The sequence below is a fragment of the Acomys minous genome (genome assembly GCF_964271855.1).
Source record: "Acomys minous genome assembly, chromosome: 17".
NCBI lineage: Eukaryota > Metazoa > Chordata > Mammalia > Rodentia > Muridae > Acomys > Acomys minous.
In genome coordinates this window covers 70,647,158-70,667,175 of record NC_140500.1, presented here as the reverse complement: position 1 = coordinate 70,667,175, position 20,018 = coordinate 70,647,158, and the positions used below count along the sequence as shown (strand labels likewise).

Here is a 20,018-nt window from a genome sequence, read left to right as displayed (position 1 = left end):
AGGTTGGGGACAGGGTTTGGCTGACCTTGAGGTCACTGAGATCCTCTTCTAGAGTGCAGGGATTAAAGGGAGAGAGGCACTTCAAGAGACAAGTAGCAGATCTAGGAATGGGTCAAATAAGTACACTTTTTTTTTTTTTTTGAGACAGGGTTTCTCTGTGTAACCTTGGCTGTCTTAGACTCACTCTGGAGACCAGGCTGGCCAAAACTCACAGAGATCCACCTGCCTCTGCCTCCCGAGTGCTGGGATTAAAGGCATGCACCACCATGAGCATACTTTTTTAAAAATTTAAATTGAAAAAGCAAAGAGGAGGCTTAAGAGTAGGAAATGTCAGTCGGGCAGTGATGGTGCACGCCTTTAATCCCAGCCCTCGGGAGACGGAGGCAGGCAGATCGCTGTGAGTTTGAGGCCAGCCTGGTCTACAGAGTTAGTCCAGGATAGCCAACGCTACACAGAGAAACCCTGTCTCAAAATACCAAAAACCAAAAACCAAAAAAAAAAAAAAAAAAAGAGAGAGAGAGAGTAGGAAAAGTCCTTTATTTACATGTGCTATACTTGTTTATGCAGAAAACTCATATGTAGTTGAACTCAAAATGAAAATACAAGGCCAATGTGTTAGAACAGAAAGGAAAGACCAGCATAGCTAGCCAGTGGTGGCACACGTCTTAGCATCTGGGAGGCAGAGACAGGCTGATCACTGTGGAGCCAGCCTGGTATAGAATTCTAGGACAGCAGGTGGTGGCGGCACACACATTTAATCCCAGAAGGCAGATCTCTGAGGCTGAGGCCAGCCTGGTCTACCGAATGCATTCCAGGACAGCCAAGGCTACACAGAGAAACTCTGTAAGAGGGAGGGCGAGAGAGCAGCAGTTTAACAATATATTGATGGTATTTCTTCACACCAAAATAGAAAATTGCTTTTTGAATCTACCTAGATTAGTCAAATTCAGAGAAAGAATGATGTTTTCCTTTATAAGAGTTGCCATGGTCATGGTGTCTCTGCACAGCAATAAAAGCCCACGGCACAAGGGTACAACACACACAAGTTCATTTCCCAGTGCCCACATTAGGTGTCTCACAACGGCTCCTGCTCCAGGAGGTCCAACATGCTCTTCTGGCCTCTGTGGGCACTTGTACATATACCCACACACAAATATTAAAAATGTAAAAACTGAGCCATCTTTCCAGCCCTCACTCCACGTAAAATTTAAAACATGACAGCAACATTGTATCATTGTGTATGGTCATATACATAGATGGAAAACATACTAACTCCAACACCAGCAGCAAGAGGGATAACCTCAAAGAGAATAGGCAATGAGATCAAGAAAGGGTGCAATCCATCTGGGGGTGGGGCTGAGTGGCAGAGCACCTGCACAGCATGCAGAAGGCAGGCTCTAGATTCAAGCTCCTATACCTCAAAATAAAACAGGGTACAAAGTACAATCTGCTGTGTGGAGGTAACTTGTCTTATCAACACTGGGGAGACACTGTGGTCATTTCAGCCTGGAAGAACTTGTATGAAGTTTTTGTTTGTTTGGTTGGTTAGTTGGGTTTGAGGCTGGCCTCAAACTCAAAGATCCTTCTAACTCTGACTGCCAAGCGCTGGGATTAAAGTGCTGGCTCAGAAGCTTGCTTTCTGGAGATGGAGGGAGGGAGGGACAGAGAGAGAGAGCACGCGCGCGCGTGCGTGCGTGCGTGTGTAAAACCTGGCGACTAAGCCTATGCTAGAGCAAAGGACAACTTTTGGTGACAGTATAACTGGTTTATATTGGGATATTAATGGGTAAAACAGTTGGCCTAACAAACTTATTCACTAAATTTACTCATAAAACCATAGTTTTAAACTATGGTTGTTTTATTTGTTTGTTAATTCCAGAATTGGATTCTTAACTTCATACTTGCTTAATTCTTGTAGAAACTAGTCGAGTTTCCAGGTCCCTGAGTAGCTCCTCCTAGTGCGTGTGAACTAGGTATGCTAGGACATCCAGTGTGAGGACAGCTTGACCATCACACCTAGCAGCTGTTTTAAATGCCTGTTTGACATACACAGTAGCAGGCTGTCCACATGCATTTGACAGCGAAAAATGTCCTATCAAACAACTAAAGTTGAAACACAATCTGGATCCTTGATTCCCTTTCATAGAGTGCTTTGGGCCTATTGGTCAAAACATTTAAGCTGTGTGCTTGTTTAAAAAAAAAAAGCATTGGGGAAGAAAAAGAAAAGCAGAAGCCATTGATGTACTTAATACAGCGTAATGCTTTTAATGCGATTTGAGCTTTAAGAAAGTCTGCGTGTGCATTTGTGAGCAACTCCTGGTGAAGCTGCTTCTACTACATTAGAAGAGTATGTTTCCCTTGGTCTGTGCTAAGAGACATTTTACTCGATGTACCCTAATACTGGCTCTGCAGAACACTGAAATACGATTTCAAGGTTCTTTCTTTCCTAGTCTTTACATTAAAAAAAAAAACAAAACAAAAACAAAAACAAAAACAGTTATTATAAAGCCTGCTATGCACACCTAGGCTAACTCATCTGAAATCTAACAAGTCCTCCCAAACCCCACGTTTAACATTCTATTGTTGGTTCCAGTTTCTTCACTGAGTTCAAACAGAAGGAACGGACGGCAGGTGCGAAGCTCTAGACAGAACTCGGAGTGACTGATATACACAGCATGACTAAACTGCTTCACCCATCTTCACTTGCTACACCAATTCAACAAAAACCAAGCAGTGGTGATGGCACACATCGGTAACTACTGCAGCACATGGGGGTGGTGGGGGTGTCTCTCAACACTGAAGGGCAGGCACAGGCACATAGGGCTCTCACTTCTTTCCTCAAGACCATTTGAAGTCAAGCAGGTACAGGTTCCTGTTAGGACTGTTTCTCAGCTCTTCTGGATGGCCCAGTACCATCTGACACAGTAAGGGTATTCACAGTTGTAACAATGGGGTAGGTGTAAAGCCACCAGCAGATACTGTTATAAACCCTTCCCCCATCCCCCTGCCAATACACACATTCAGAGGGGTTGTCAGAAAGCACAGGGTACCAAAGCTAAGAAACCCTGGGTTGGAATCTGGCAGCTAGCTCAGTTATACAGACTCCTTGTTTATATTTTGTCAATGGAAGGCCCAGAGGTGGGTTGAAAAAGACAGGAAAAGGTGAGTATCTCTTCAGTAGCAGAGGGGCTCCAAACTCACTATCCTAGAGTAAGGCCAACATTCCCCTTCCTCACAGTGACAGAAACCTCTACACCAGTGGTTCTCAACCCTTTGGGATTAAATGATCCCTTTCATAAGGGTCACCTAAGGCCACCAGAAAAGAGATATTTACATTATAATTGATGACAGTAGCAAAATTACAGTTATAAAGTAGAAATAATTTTACAGTTGGGGGGCCATGAGGACCTATAAAGGGCCAGTAAGGTTGAGAAAGCACCACTCTACACTGTCCTATGTAATAACAGCAATGTCAACCCACTGGTAGCTAGGTGGGCCTAACGAAAGCCAGCAATGAGAACACTAGACAAGCCTTAAAGCTCCTGACGATATGATCATGCCAGGGACTGGAGAAGAACAAGTACACGAACTCAAGACACCCAGATGTACAGTGAATGAAGGGAGCTGCCTGGCAGTGGTGACACATGCCTTTAATCCCAGTACTTGGGAGACAGCCTGATTTACAGAGAGAGCGTTCCAGGACAGCCAAGGCTACACAGAGAAAGCCTGTCTTGGGGGCAGGGGTGGGGGTGGGGGCAGAGAAGGGAGCATGTAAAAAAGACATGGGAGAGTCGGGTGTGGTGGTGACAGCCTATAGTCCTGGTACTCACAGCAGAAATAGGATCCAAGCCAGCCAGGTTAGTCTATATAATACCTAAGTTCCAAGAGCAGTAACACATTGGATAAGAGTCCACACTGACAAAAGTGGGGAGGAAAAAAGGTCAACCAGGGAGAATGAGACATGGAAACATTCCTTACAGTAGATGTAACTGAGATTCCCATTCCTACTTCAGTAGGCCCAGTGTCAGTTACTTAATGTTAATGCCTTAAAGTTCAATTCAGTCCTTCGGTGGCACTAGACACACTTAAGGACTCGTAGGACGGTGACTACTGCCCCAGACCGTGAAGTACTGGACAATGGCATTTGAGAATATGCATTACAATAAGGTCTAGAATGGTCAAGAACTTATCTTTCTCCTTTTTGAAACTCTAAAAAATTTGAATTGGAATTGGGAAAAACAGAATTCACAAGGGTAAAGAGAATGAAATACCATAAAATCTGAAACTAGACAGTGGAATTAGGGGAATGGAAAAAGCTGAACAAAACACCTGTCCTGGCAGCATGAGGTGTACCACAACCAGGGCAACCAATGAAGGGGGGGGCAATAGACAGAAGCTTCCTCAGTTATAGGTCTCCAAAATTATATTCTACTTTAAATGCAGAACAGTTTATTCACTAAAGAACGTAAGAGCCTTTCTGACCAAGGGAGCCCAAAGCAGCACTGACAAGGTGTGTGACTAAAGTCAAACAGGGGGACTAAGTCACAGAGAGGTCACGGGGAAAGGACAGGAGAGAAATATGGGAGACAGAAAGGAAAGAAGAAAAGGTGGGGGGGAGGGGGAGGGAGGGAGAGGGGGAGGGAGGGAGGGAGGGAGGGAGAGAGAGAGAGAGAGAGAGAGAGAACACTCTACAAAGGAGAAAACTGAAGTCTAGTCCAAGTTTCCCAACAGTGGAATCAAAGAAAATAACCAATGGAATAACTCAAGAACGCAAATCGTCAGATGGAACATGCACCCTGGAGCTGGAGACAGCTCAGTGGCTAAGAGTGCTTGCTAGCTGTTCTTCTGGAGGACCAGGCTCCGTTCCCAGCACCCATGTCATGCAGCTCCCCGTCTCCTTTAACTCCAGCTCCAGGGAATCAGACATCCTCTCTGGCTTCCACCATCACTCACACCCATGAATAAAACATAAATATAAGGAGTGGCGGAGGAGGGAGGGAGGGAGACTAACTTAGCCTCATGGATAAAAAGACTTCCTACCAGCTTCCAGGAGAGAGCAGGGAACTGAGTAAAAGCTGGACACCGAGACCAAGAACCATAGCTGGGGCTGGAGAGGCCCAGAGGTTAAGAGTGCTGGCTGCTCTTCCAGACGTCCTGAGTTCAATTCCAGCAACCACATGGTGGCTCACAACCCTCTGTAGTGAGATCTGGTGCAGGTAGAACATTGTATACATAATAAATAAAGCTTTTAAAAAATCCTAGCTGGAAATGATGGCACATCCTGTACCCAAGAGGCTGAGACAGAAGGAGCAGAAGTTATTGGCCAGCCTGAGGCACACACCAAGTCCTTGTCTCAACAAAACAAAAGGAACACACATACGTAGTAATTTTTTCTGACGTTTTCAATATAACCACTAGACACTGAAGGTGATGCACTGATGCCTAGACTCCTAATTGAAGTATGAAGGCAGTAGACACGTACGGCTGAGAATAACTAGTTCCTGCATGACTTTATACTTTCTTCAGAACAATAGAAACCCAAAGAGTAACAAAGAGTTGAGTAATGGTGCAGGAGGTAGAAAACATTAGATTCCATCCAAAGGAGCAGCAGTGAAAATCACCAGGAAGACAATGAAGTGGCCGATGACAGCCATATAGGAGGTGGCAGTTCCACACAGGAGCAGGTGCAGATTAACTCAAAAGCGCTGGAGGCTGGAGCTCCGTGGAAGAGCATTTGCCTACCCCCAGGCCCCAGCACCAGGAAACAAGCAAGAAGACAAACACCAAAGCCTGGCCTAGAGTGATGATGGTCATCACCCAGATACCGAGGCTATGGTATTATCATACTGTTTACTGACGTGCAGCACAGAGAAGCAGACAGAAATCAGAAATGCAGCTTCATTTTCACAAGGGGACCACGTATGGCATAATGAATGGTCTCGAAGCAGGAATTGACATTATCCAACCCTAAATGTCTCCTCTATACCCCATTCTATTAACTACTTCAGCTTACCACGGTGAGCATCCTAGACCAGGCTGGCTTTCTTTACATCTATGCACATGCAAACATACATGAATCACTGGCAATGCTTTCGCAGTCAATGACACAGACGCCTGGGTTAGCTTATAGATTGCTATGAGAGAGCACACAGTTCAGCTCTCTGGCTCAATTTTAAAAGGAAGATGTTCTGCCTTCTTATCTCACCTTTCACACTGCAAACCTAGGTACTTTTCATATAGATTAAGTGCCATGATTTCCTTTTAAAAACTCATTTGTGAGCCAGATGTGGTGGCACACGCCTGTAATCCCAGCACTCAGGAGACAGAGGCAGGAGGATCGCTGTGAGTTCGAGGATAGCCTGGTCTACAAGGTGAGTCCAGAACAGCCAAGGCTACATAGAAAAGCCCTGTCTCGAAAAACCAAAACCAACCAAGCAAAAAACCACCCAGCTCATCTGTCCTCTGTAGTGGTGATTCTGTAAGTGGCCCTCATGAGCCAAGATGAAGTGTTTCCCAGTGTTCCTAATAGATGTAAAAGCATAGCTCAGGTATGCTGACTCCTGTTGGCGATTCTGACAACAGTCTATTAATCATGATCTATATACTTACATATTTAGAATGTATAATTTTAATCATTTATATTTCAACAGGAATTGACATAAAACAAAGTTACAGAGCAATCCCTGATGAAAAGGTTCTATTCAGAGGTTCCTAGGAACCTATTGTGTTTATTTCCTCTAGGAGCAAGGGGCCTGTACTTGTTAATTTAATGTTCATGTCAACTTCATATATACAAAATAATCACAAATAAAGAGAGGTGACCAGAGGAACAGTGGAGACAGGAAGGCAAGTTGGGTGATACTAAAAGAGCAATACAAAAATTCTCATAGCCATGGAATGTTCAGCGTTTTCCTGCATTGATGTATGTATCACTGCTTTTGCTTTCTGGTACAGAGTGTCTCTGTATAGCACTGGCTGTCCTGGAACTCACTCTGTGGACCAGGCTGGCCTCGAACTCTGCCTCCCGGGATAAAAGGTGTAAGCCATCACGCCCGGATGTATCATAGTTTTAATACTGTACTACTGTTCAGTTATTAGGAGATGTATTTGTGCATTGTTTTTATAACTACATAAGACTATGATTAACTCATAAAATTTTAAAGTGATTATATACAGTTTGTATGTGCACATATAATGTATATTTTCTCTTTAAGCTGAATACAGACAGAATAGAGCCCAGAGAATGTGGCACAGGTCTACTTTCTTATCTGGACTTGGCTGGTCTCCCCTGTTCACTGATGAAGTAACCATGCTGCCCTCTAGGAGAGAGAGAGGACTCTGTTTGCCCCAAGGAAGTGTCCTGCTTTGACCTGGGAGCTGGAAGTGGGCCACAGTGACCAGCCACCTCCTGACTACAGCCAGCAAATCCACCAATGAAGTCCAGCCAAACTCCAGGCCAACCAAGTCCTTCTCCCTCGGTGGTGAGGCCTGGGCTTCCAAGGTCCTGAGGAGCTCCCAGGAGGCGCAGGGCAAACTGCTGCACTTCCTTCTTCCAGTGGCATCTAACAGTGTCACTGTCCTTTGTCTCTTTGGAGATGAGGTTTTCTACCCCATATTCCCAACTGAACAGAGGTGGCTTAGCTGGGAAGAGAGGTTTGAGGAAAGACAGATGCAGATGGCAAGACAAGGTACTTAAGTTCATAGCTACAGAGATGCTCATGAGAGGCTCTATTAATGGAAACACTTAGATACAAAGATTTGTTTTTATCTTCTTGCTTATTATTATTAATTTGTTTTTGGAGACAAAATCTGACCTGGAACTCACTATGCAAATCAGGCTGTCCAAACTCAAAGAGGTCCACCATTATACCCAGCGTATTCTTCTTCTTTAAATACCACCTTCTATATATTCCTTCCCATGCAAGATACACTTTTCACACATAAACATAAATGCTTCCTTTACAAGGTTGGCTAGTATATTTTTCACAATGGAAAGTGTTTTTTTATTAAAAAATATAAGAATTTTTAAGTACATGAGAGCATTTTTATTACATCTTGGTAGGCAAGGCCTTTCTAAACAATACAGGCAAACTGAAACCATGAATGAGAGCAAAGTACAGACGGGAACCAGGCACTACTGAAGAGAAAGTATGTCAATTCAAGTAAGAAGAATATTCTTATGGTCCTCTGGGATTTGTTTTCATTCATTAAAAAGATCAAATTCAAACAAAGCTCATGAAAACCTCAATAGACAGTACAGGCACGAATAGAAAAATGGAACTACACTGAAGGTTCTGTGCTGGGTTAAGCCATCCTCGTAAAAGGGTTCCTCCACTGGTGCATACACCTGTGCCACCTCCCACAGGTTACAGCCACACAGCAGCATAAGCTGACAACTTCTTTTTAAGTTTTGTCATGGTTACAAACTTACCACTTGGTGCTGTGGTGGGTGTCTTTGGTATCCACAGAGATGATCTCTGCAAGGTACCTCTCAAGAAGACTCAAAGTTCAGGGAGCCCTTCTTGTTACTGAGCATGTTTTAGTGGTCTCTTTAGGAATACCAATATGTAAGGTGGGTCCATTGCTTCTCTAAAACAAGGGAGTATTAGTTTTTGGTTTTTGAGATAGGGCTTCTGTGGGTAGCCCTGGCTGTCCTGGAGCTCACTCTGTAGACCAGCCTGGCCTCAAACTCAGAGATGTCTCTGCCTCCTAAGTACTGGGACCACCCCCACCTGGCAAGTATTAGTTTTATACTCTATCTTCTTCCTGCCATGCAGATTTCGTTTGTTGCTAAGGAACAGGAACTAGCAGGAGGAAGGTGAAAATCCAATGGAAGAGAAGTCTCAATGCAAACACAACCACAGTCCGACTGCCATGAGTCTCCTGCAACTGTTCTTACTCATTTCTGGGAAATCTTACTGGAATCTGTGTGAACTCGTCAGTTTTTGTTTTGCTACTTTTCGTCATTAGTTCTTTGGTCTATTCCACTTCTCTTTTTAAGAAACAAGGTTCCCTTTGTGGCAGGGCAGGCCTGTGGTCCCTGCCTGAGAGGCAGTGGCAGGCTGTGGATCTCTAAGTTCCAGGCTAGCCAAGGCCACATAGTGAGGCCTCTGTAGCCAAAACCCCAAATGTGTGTGGGAGCCGTCAGCAAGACCTCCACAGCTCCCTAGGGCCCTCCAAGACCTATAATCTACTTAAATCTGCACCATCTTGCCGCTCCATTCTGATACTTGTCACGTTTGGCTAGCAGCATCGTGCATTCTCCCTAGTCTTCTGCCACAGAGTCCCTCAGCTAGACTGAAGTGATTCTGTGTTTCTTTCTGTCTGATAACGTTTCAGTGATCTTTTTAACGCTTGGGCATTTTGCAAGGCTGGAAATACCATCACAGCTGGTATTTCATCAACCTCTTCCGAGAATCCACTTTAGAAAATAACAAAGTGGGAAAAGCACAGGGGAGCTGGCACCCACTGCTGTGTCACACTTAAAGAAGCCCAATGGAAATTCGATTTTCTTTAAAGGTGCCTTAGGAAATTATAGAAGACATAATCATCTATCAGTTAATCAGGGAACTGGTTCCAGGACAACACTCACCTGAATCCTGCTACACACAAATTCTCAAGTGTGCAAGTCTGATATAGAAAGAAAATGCAATCCCAGCACTCTGGAGGCAGAGGCAGGTGGATCTCTGTGAGTTTGAGGCCAGCCTGGTCTACAAATCGAGTCCAGGACAGCCAAGGCTACACAGAGAAACCCTGTCTCGGGGGTAAAAAAAGGCCTGAGGAGCAAGCAAGTAACCAGCACTCCTCCATGGCGTCTGCTTCAGGGTCTGTTGCCGGGTTCCTGCCCTGCCTTAGTTCTAGCCCCAACTTCTTTGACAATGTACTGTACGTTGAAACTGTACACTGAAATAAACTATTTCCATCCCAAGGAAAAAAAAAAGAAAAAAAAAAAAGAAAATGCAGTATTTGTATATAACCTATGCTCATCCTCCTGCATGCCTTAGGTAACCTAGAACAACTCACTGTAACTGATGTAGATAGTAGCTACACTGTTACCATTTAGCAAAGAAGTAAACAGAAAAAACAAGGTATATGGAGCCAGAAATATGAGACTTAGATATATATATATCCTTTTGTTTAGTCCTTACACCAAAAGGGAAAGGAGAGGGATATATAGTCAAGAGATTTTTTAAAGTACTTTTAATCTGTTGGGAGAACCTACATATACAGTGAACCTTATAAGCATATGCATAAAAGAATCAGCTAGGTCTGTGGGTGAACATGCATATCCAGCATGTGTGAGGCCATTGGATTAAATAGAAAGGCAGTTATACAATATGTGCAAGAAGGCATCATAACGAAACACATCATCACATCATCATCATCATTATTAGGTTTTTTGAAATAGGGTTTTTTTGTGTAGACTTGCTTTGGAAACACGTTTAAATACCAATTAAAGTGTATTTTTAAAAAAAGAAAAGAGGGGAAGGAGCCAGGTCTGAGGACTATAATCCCAGCACTTGAGAAGTAGAGGCAGAAGCATCAGGTCAGCCTTGGTACACTGTAGGTGGTTTGTGCGTTCTTCTTCTCCCCACCCTCCATTTCCCTCTCCCCGCCCAGAACCACAAACAAACATCAACCAATCTCCCTGAATGACTAACCACCAGCCACCTCACCTTTCTGGGCTCAAGAATTTATATAACCTCTGAAAAATTCCCAGAATTCCAAACGTCACAGTCGCAGAAACTATCTACAGGTGGCAAAACTACACCTCTGCTAGAGCACAGGCAAATCATAGTCAGCTGCTGCAAAGCAAATCTATATCCCCACACCTGAGATTAAAATGAAATCATATTCCTATAATTTTTTTTGTTTGTTTTGTTTTTTAAGAAAACCAAAGTTCCAGAACTGTCACTACTACAGTGGGCTATATGGCACCAGTAAAACAAAACAACAGAAAGACGACTGCTAAAAATGCCATCCAGTAAGCAAACTCAAGCTATATTACAGGCATACAAGGTACGTGGTAGAGGAGCACTTTACTTTCACCACACCATATGCAAAGAACCGCTGCAGTTCTACCTGGTTATAAAATAGCAGACTATTCTAGGGCACTGACTGAAGAGAAAGTACCTGCAAACTATGTCTTGGTAGGTGGGTTAGCACAACAGCTAGGAGCAGGACTAAGGGGGCACGAAAGCTACACCTGCTAGCACAAAAGGCCACACTCAGTTCTCTGTAGCTGTCAAGTTCAAAACCAAGGAGGACTGAAGGCAACCTTAACATTGTGTGTGTGTGTGTGTGTGTGTGTGTGTGTGTGTGTGTGTGTGTGTGTGAGAGAGAGAGAGAGAGAGAGAGAGAGAGAGAGAGAGAGAGAGAGAGAGAAGGAGGGAGGGAGGGAGGGAGGGAGAGAGGAGTTTGTTAGCAATAATGCTGGTTTCTCCAGTGTGGTTTGCAGGGCTTTCTCTTCTGTTTGTACTGGGGATTGGCCTCGCACACACTAAGCAGCTGCTCTACCACCGAGTCCCACAGCCTAGTAGCCCCATCTTGACAACTGTGGCAAGGTAATGGTAAGATGTTGACGTTAGTGAAGCTGAGTGGAAAGCATCTGTCAACTGAAATGTATTTTAAGAAATAAACAGGAAGGCACTAGTTTAAAAGATAATTCCTTTATAATTATATAATTACCTGAGTTCCCAAAAATTGAAGGAAGGCTGAAGTAGGAACTCAGGGCTTCAAGACTAGCTCAGCTACACAGAGTGAGTTCAAGTCCAGCCTAAGCTACATGAAACCAACAGCCCACTTCCACTCCTGAGAATGCTTTTCCTTTTTTTCTTTTTGTTTTTTTCGGGACAGGGTTTTCTGTGTGTAGCCTTGGCTGTCCTAGACTCACTCTGTAGACCAGGCTAGCCTCAAACTCACAACGATCCTCCTGCCTCTGCCTCCTGAGTGCTGGGACTACAGGTGTGAGCCATCATGCCCGATTTGCTTTTGTTTTCTTTACAAGCAGTCTCTATTGTATTCCACGCCTACCTTAAAAGGCATGACTTTTGTTCCATCTCTTCTCTTGGTAGCTGCTAGGATTTTTACCTACCTGTACCATTTGGTCTTAAATTGAAACAGAATGAACTGTCCTCAAGCTTTACAAGACAGGGCTGAAGAGGTGACTCAAAGTTAACAGCATAGGACCTGTGTGATTGCCAGCACCCACGTGGTGGCTTAAAAGCATGTTAAAGTCCAGTCCAAGGGGATCTGATGCCCTTTCCTGATCACTGTGGGTACTGCAGGCATTATGGTGTACAGAGAACACACACAGGCATAAAACACGCCTACTACTACTAACCACCACCACCACCAATACACACTTAGGTCCAGTGTGGTAGTTCGCACCTTTAATTTCAGCACTCAGGAGGCAGAAGCAGTGGATCTCGGCATTTGAGGTCAGCCTGGTCTAGGGTTCCAGGACAGCTACAGCTACACAGAGAAAAACCTTGTCTTAAAAAAATGAAACAAAACAAACAACCAAAAACCCCATAAACTTGCCTTGAAAGAGTTTCTGCATATTAGTGGGAAATTGGTACCATGTAGATCAGAGGCAAATAAATTAACCAGTAATTCTGAACTCTCTGAAAACAGGAAAATGCTCATTAAGCAAATCCATTGGCACCAGGAGAACAGTGATCTGTGCGTACAGTAACGTAATCAATTTTTTCAGCAGGAGAACACAGGGCCTCCAAAAGTGACAGAGCCTTCTAGGTGATGACCCATTAAAATCAGCTTAATCACTGTAGTTATGAACAGGCACTGCAAAACTCTGTAGGAGGTACTCAGTGCAATTCATAGGAAATGTAATGAAGAACTGTTTGGCATCCCACTGTATACCAAACCTCCCAGAAAAGACATTTAAGGCCATTTGTTGCTCTCATAGAGGTCCCAGGTTTGGTTCCCAGCACCCACATAGTAATTTACAACCATTCATAACTCCAGGACCACAGGGGATCTAATGCCCTTTTCTGACTTCCCTGGACACCAGACATGCATGCACAAGATGAACATATATACAACCAGGCAAAACACTCATACATATTAAAGAAAACCCTTTAACTTCATTTTGGCTGTGGGGCGGGATCTAATACACTCTGGCATCCTTGAACATTTGCATAATGGTGTACATAATGCCTATTTCTATTTTCTATATAAACACAAAACATTTTCAGTTTTGGTGAGCATCTGCTTTTCAGATAGTCCGCTGTGATGGTCAATTTTAGGTGTCAAGTTGAATTGGATTAGCATACATCTGGGAAGTAGTGAACCATTTTTGTTATGTGACCATGAAGATGGATGTCTCTTTGTACACATGTGTGGGTGTGTTTGCCTGTGTATACAAGCATGTGGAGCATGGATCAATGCTAACTATCATCAATTACTCACACCTCATCTATTTGTTTGTTTGTTTGCAGGTCATAGAACTCACTATGCAGACCAGGCTGGTCTCATACTTGCAGAGATATGCCTATCTCTGCCCTCCCAGGTGCTAGAATTAAAGGTCTACCATTATTTATTTATTTATTTTCCGGTTTTTTTCGAGGCAGGGTTTCTCTGTGTGTATTCCTGGCTGTCCTGGACTCACTTTGTAGACCAGGCTGGCCTCGAGCTCTCCGCCTTATTTTTTGAGATCTCATACTGCTATGGCTAGGCTAGCAAGGCCAGAGTTGGCCAGGCTACTGACCCCAACAACCCTTAAGCTGAGGTTACAGATAGATGTTCATTAGCAAAGGCAGGAGGATCTCTATGAATTCAAGGCCAGACAGGTACACATAGTAAGTTCCATCATACCCAGGGCTATAAAATGAGACCAAGTATCTAAATAAATAAAGTGCCAACTAAGCATGGCAGCGTATACCTTTGATACCAGCACTTGGGAGGCAGAGGCAGGCAGATCTCTGATTTTGAGGCCAGCCGGTCTACAGAGAAACCCTGTTTGGAAAAACCAAAAACAAATAATAAAGTGCCACGTGTGCAGATATTAACCAACACCAAGCAAAAAAACCACTGTCTATTAAAGACTTGCTTTTTTTTGTTTAAGTTCTGGTTGAGATCCACTAAATGAGTAGCTTTTAACATTTTGAAGCCAGCGCCTCATTCATTATGTGTTTATTTTTACAACGGATTTAATATCAATTGTCTGAAATAGTTAACTTACATCATTAACTTTATCTTTTTGTTTGTTTGTGTGTTTCAAGACAGGGTTTTCCTGTGTAACCCTGGCTGTCCTTAAACTCACTCTGTAGACCAGGCTGGCTTCAAAGTTACAGAGACCTGCCTGCCTCTGCCTCTGCCTCCCGAGTGCTGGGATTACAGGTGTGGGCCACGGCGCTCTAATCTTTGTAACCACATTAGACATTACTGTAAAGTAAGTATCTCCATCTACTTAAAATAAATGAGTTTGGATTTAAAAGAACTGAAAAAGTCAGTCTGCTTAATAAATTAATAAAATATATTAAAAAAAGAAAGTCAGGAGGCTGGAAAGATGGCTCAGAGGTTAAGAGTACTGTCTGCTATTCCAAAGGTCCTGAGATCAATTCCCAGCAACCACATGGTGGCTCACAACCATCCATGATGTGATCTGGTGCCCTCTTCTGGCCCGCAGGTGTACATGCAGGCAGAATACTGTATACACAATAATAAATCAATAAACCTTGGGGGGGAAAAAGAAAGAAAGAAAAGAAAAGAAAAAGAAAAAAGAAAGTCAGTCTGCTTTCCAAAGCGCAGAAATGGGCTACTGAAGCAGAAGGACCCTGAGTTAAGGATGGGCTGGCTGGACTACACACTCTGAATTTTAGAAACAAAAATAAAAAGAGAGAAAGGGTTTAAACAGCTAGAGATTCAGAGATACAGATACTCATTAGATGGAAACTGTTTGGGGAAAAAGTAATCTGTAAATGGTAAATGTTTTACTGCCTAGGTGTAATGTGGATAAAATGACTGTCACATAAGCAGTGTGCTCTCCGCACTCGCAGTGCACAACTGCGAACTCAAAAAGAACTTTTACAAAATGAAATAGATTGAAGATGTTCAGAATATGCAAATATAGTTATTATTCTATAACTTTTATTTCCGTGTTTATTTTATAGGCACCATAAAATGTACTTTGTGCTACAGATTAAGGTCAAATAATTCTGCAAACTAATATTGAAGCACCATCCAATTCTAAGTGCTTTCAACAGGGAACAGAGCACAAAGCTTGACAGTTCCCATGTATGGTCCCTTACACTTGTGTTTCCAGCACACGTGCCTTGTGTTTCATCTCCCATACTCCAGACCCCAGTCGCCCTCCCACCTCCTAAAATACACATGCCTCTGCAAGTCATTCCTTTAGCTGCTTTCTTGCCTTTTCTGTCTTAATTTAAAAAACAACAACAAACAACAACAAAACACTAAAATCATCCCAGGCATGGTAGCGCACGCCTTTAATCCCAACCCTCGGGAGGCAGAGGCAGGCAGATTGTTGTGGGTTCGAGGCCAGCCTGGTCTACAAAGTGAGTCCAGGACAGCAAGGCCACAAGAGAAATCTTGTCCCAACCCCCCACCAAATCCTCTCAAACATAGCACTGGCTTTTTTAGGCAAGAAGAAATCTTAAGAGTGTAGGTGGAGCATGGCAGCCCATGCTGGTAACCCAGTGCTTAGAAGGCAGAGGCAAAACGGTCAAGAGTTCCAGGCCAGCCTTGGCTACACAAAAGCCTGTCTCAAAAACAAGACCAAACAACAAAATCCAGAACTGACAAGGTGGCTCAGCAGGCAAAGAGACTTGTCAATCCTGAATATTCTAGTTTGATTTCCAGGTGCACATCACAGAACAGAATGGATTCCCAGAAAGCTGTCCTGTGATCTTTGCTCATGTGACACACACGCACAACTCTATATAAATATCAAAAAAATTAAAATTAAAAGTTAGGATCTGATGAGATAGTTTATCAAGAAGGAGCTGCAGCCAAGCCTGACAGACTGAGTTAATATCTGGGAACTGTGTGGTGGAAAAAGAGAACCAATACATTCAAGTTATTTATCTTCACACATGTGCCACTGTTACACACACACACATACACACACACACACACACACACACACAAATGTGAACTGTTACACGGAGATTTGAAAATGTAAACCAAAAACCAAAAAATATAATTAAAAAAGTTAAAGAGTCTCTTATGATTTTTAAGGTATAAAATAATAGTAGCAAAACTATTATTTTTAGCGCCTATAAAATGTTTGTTTATACAGTCTCTGTATTTCCTATCACACTCCGTTCACTTACCCAGCAGTTACTGATGGTTACTGATGTGGGTGATCTTAGTTCCTAACAGGCCATGGAGGTTGGGTTGTCACAGTGTTTTTTGCCTCGGTGTTTGACAAGTGGCTGCCAAGCAGTCTAACAGGTTCAATGTAGTGACAACTGTGAACTTCCCACCTTTCACGCGGCTTCCAAATGTACCAATCAACCGGGGGTGGGGGGTGGGAGGGTGTTAATTTTTTTGAACATAGGTACTAACTCCATTTTTACATGTAGATACCAAGTACTTCTGTAGGTTTTAATACACACTGACATCACCAGCAATACAACAGTTTGAAATGTGACACCTTGAGTTGGTCATTAGGAAACAATTCTGGCAGCAACACTGTGTAGTTCACGACTGCTAACAGAATGCTTAATTGCTCCAGAGCTGTTACACCTTGGGTTGTGTGTAGGGGGAACTGGGTATCAAACCAAGGTCCTCTTGAATGGTTGAAAAGTATATTTTCTACTATGGACTCCATCGCAGGCCCTGAGTGTTGGTACTATGAGAAACCTTGTTTTTGTTTGTACTTCTGTGTCTCTGTATTTGGGTGCCTGCAGAAGCAAGAGGACTCTGGATCCCTGGCGCTGCAGCTACAGACACAAGCAGCCTGCTGTGGGTGCTGCCTACTCAACTCAGGCGCCTCTGCAAGGGCAAGAAGTGCTCTTAACAGCTGAGCCATCTCTCCAGCCCAGAAGGACATTATTAAACAGTACTTCTTCTTTTTTTAATAGTAGAGTTTCTGGTTATCCTTTTTTTTAAATGAGAAAAATATTTATAGAAAAATTCCAAGAAATTTATTACAGAAAAGTAGTAAGAAACCTAACACCTCAAATCACTATGAAGAATGGATCTAAGAGGTTCACATGGGTGACCATGAGTGGGCCACCTGGGCCCACTCAGGCAACCAGACATTATGGGTCTCTTGGTGTGTCATAAGAAGTATCATAAATTATTCAGCACCTATAAAATATCCTTTCTAAAAGTAAGCCTCTGGAACTGGGTACCATCTAAAGAAATATGGATGAAAGAATACATAAAATACCATTAAAATACAACCTCAAATGTGTGTAAAGCTAGTAAAGAAATCAATCCTGAAGTGCTGCCTCAGGCACTTGGGCAGTCCTGGCACTTGGGAAGCAGCGGCAGAAGTTGCAGCAATTTGGAGGGCGGCCTGATACACACACACACACATACACACACACACACACACACCAGTCCCCCAAACAACACACCACCCCAAAAGAATCGCTGGTCAGCCACTGTAGGGAAATTGGTGAGTTCCAGGTTCAGCGAAAAATTCTGTCCCCAAAATTAAGGTAACTGAGAAATGACACCCACACCATGCACATACCCATGACAACACACACAGGCTTGTACTGGCAAAGATCTGGGTGTATATGTGTATGGTCAAGTTCATACCTCAGGCCTGGAGTTTGACCCACACATCATCCGAGTCTACTCTAGCCTAGAACTGCAAAGTCCTCACCACCAAAACAGGAAAAAAATGTTCATGTCTTGAAGATGTATAACACAGCAACGAATAAAGTTAATCTCTGCCAATTAAAAATAATCCCATCAAGATAGAGGAGCACACATCCGAAACCTAGGAAATCAAGAGGCAGAGTCTCTGAGTACCTATACTGAGTTCCAGGCTAGTCAGAGCTACCCAGTAAAACCCCCTTCTCAAAGACAGAAACACCAACAGTAACAAAACATACAACAGAGAGAAGTGACAGTCACTCCAAGTAGCCCTCTCTTTACTCCAGGCCGACCGTCTACAGAATCACGCTGTGAACTACTCAGTAAGGAAAAACTTCCTCTACACCAATATCCAAACCCATCTATCATGTCCATAGGAAAGTCTTCAAGCAGTACACGATGAAGGAAAGACAAGCGATACAAGTACGGTCTGACAAATCAATGTATAAATCCAATGGAAAAAGCCATCGACTTGGTAAGCTGGACTGGTGTAGCCCCGGAGGCACCTTACCATTACTCTTCTTTAGCGTAACTGTCATTCTCCTGCAGTCTCCAGCCTTAGTCTCCTTATACACTCACTGGCCTGGAAATTCTATACAGACAAGTCACTTTGCAAACACTTGTCAACCCCTAGCCTTCACCCAGACAATCTTTAATTCACACATCAGAAGGTATGTTAATCCACAGGTATGTCCAGGAAGGAGTGTGTCTTGCTGTTGTGCTCTTTGACCATTAGAATGCAAACCGCTCAGGGATGGTCTAGCTGTAAACTTGGTACTTGTGAGTGGTGAGATTCTATGTGTCCCGCCACACCCTGGATACATGTCCATCCCTGAGGTGGCTCAGGATCAAAGCACTTGCTGTGTAAGCCTGGGGACCTAGTTTGGCCGACAGATCCCACAGTAGAAGGGGAGAAGCCATTTCCCCAAAGTCCTCTGACACAGGAAGATACTAATAATAAATAAAATGTAAAAGCAGGGTTACCACAAAAATATGTAAGGTAGTAGTAGATATATATTAATTAGCACTATGAGCCATTCCATAATATATAAACATTTTAAAATGTGTTGTAAGTGGAAATATATACATTTTTGTCAATTTAAAAGCAGAAATTGCCGGGCGTGGTGGCGCACACCTTTAATCCCAGCACTTGGGAGGCAGAGGCAGGCGGATCGCTGGGAGTTCGAGGCCAGCCTCGTCTACAAAGCAAGTCCAGGATAGCCAAGGCTACACAGTGAAACCCTGTCTCAAAAAACAAACAAACAAACAAACAAATAAATAAATAAATGCAGAAATTTGGGCTGGAAAGATGGCTCAGAGGTTAAGAGCACTGACTGCTTTTCCAGGGTCCTGAGTTCAATTCCCAGCAACCACATGGTGGCTCACAATCATCTCTAATGTGATCTGATGCCCTCTTCTGGCCTGCAGATGTACATGCAGGCAGAGCACTGTATACATAATAAATAAATCTTTAAAACAAACAAACAAACAAAAAAAAACAGAAATTTAAGCCAGTTGGTGGTAGCGCACACCTGTAATTCCTGCATTCAAGGAGGCAGAGGCAGGTGGATCTCTGAGTTCAAGGCCAGCCTAATCTACAAAGTGAGCCCAGGAAAGCGAGGGCTACACAGAGAAACTCTGTCTTCAAAAACAAACAAAAAAAAAAAAATAGAAAGTGAAAACAATTATGTACAAGGCTATTTTCTGTATCCAGGAGGACACTTTGAGCTAAAGCAATTGAGTGCTCACTATGTGCCAGGTACTAGTCTAAATGTTTTATCTACAACAACCACCACATACACAGCCATGCCCAAGGTAAAGAATTATACCATTTCCACTAAATGACACACAGAGACCTAAGTAGCTTACCCTAGGTCAGTCGGTGGCCAAACTGGGATGTAAAGCCAGGCAGTCATTCAAGTGTCACTTAGAACTTCATTGTTCAGAACTGAGGGAAAAGTTCAGCATGAACAGGAAAGCTCTACCCACTCTGGCAACCTGACCTCTGTCTATCTATGAACTGGCAACTTCTCATCTGGTCTCTCACGCCAGAGCACAGAAGGAGAATATGGCCTGGAGTGAGTCATGAGGTCTGAATTCCAGCTAGGCCTGACTTGTGACTCAGCCCTCTGGACCACAGCAGGAGGAGGGGTGGCAGAGGGGAACAGATGAGGCTGCAGCAGCCGCTGGTTTCCTTCAGA

At 43.4% G+C, this 20,018-nt stretch overlaps 1 protein-coding gene across 2 annotated transcripts in view; it reads right to left on the bottom strand.

Annotated features, from left to right (window-relative positions):
* Nucleotides 1-20,018, bottom strand: part of KCMF1 (potassium channel modulatory factor 1) — a 65,654-nt gene that overhangs the window by 27,974 nt on the left and 17,662 nt on the right. The window lies entirely within an intron of this gene.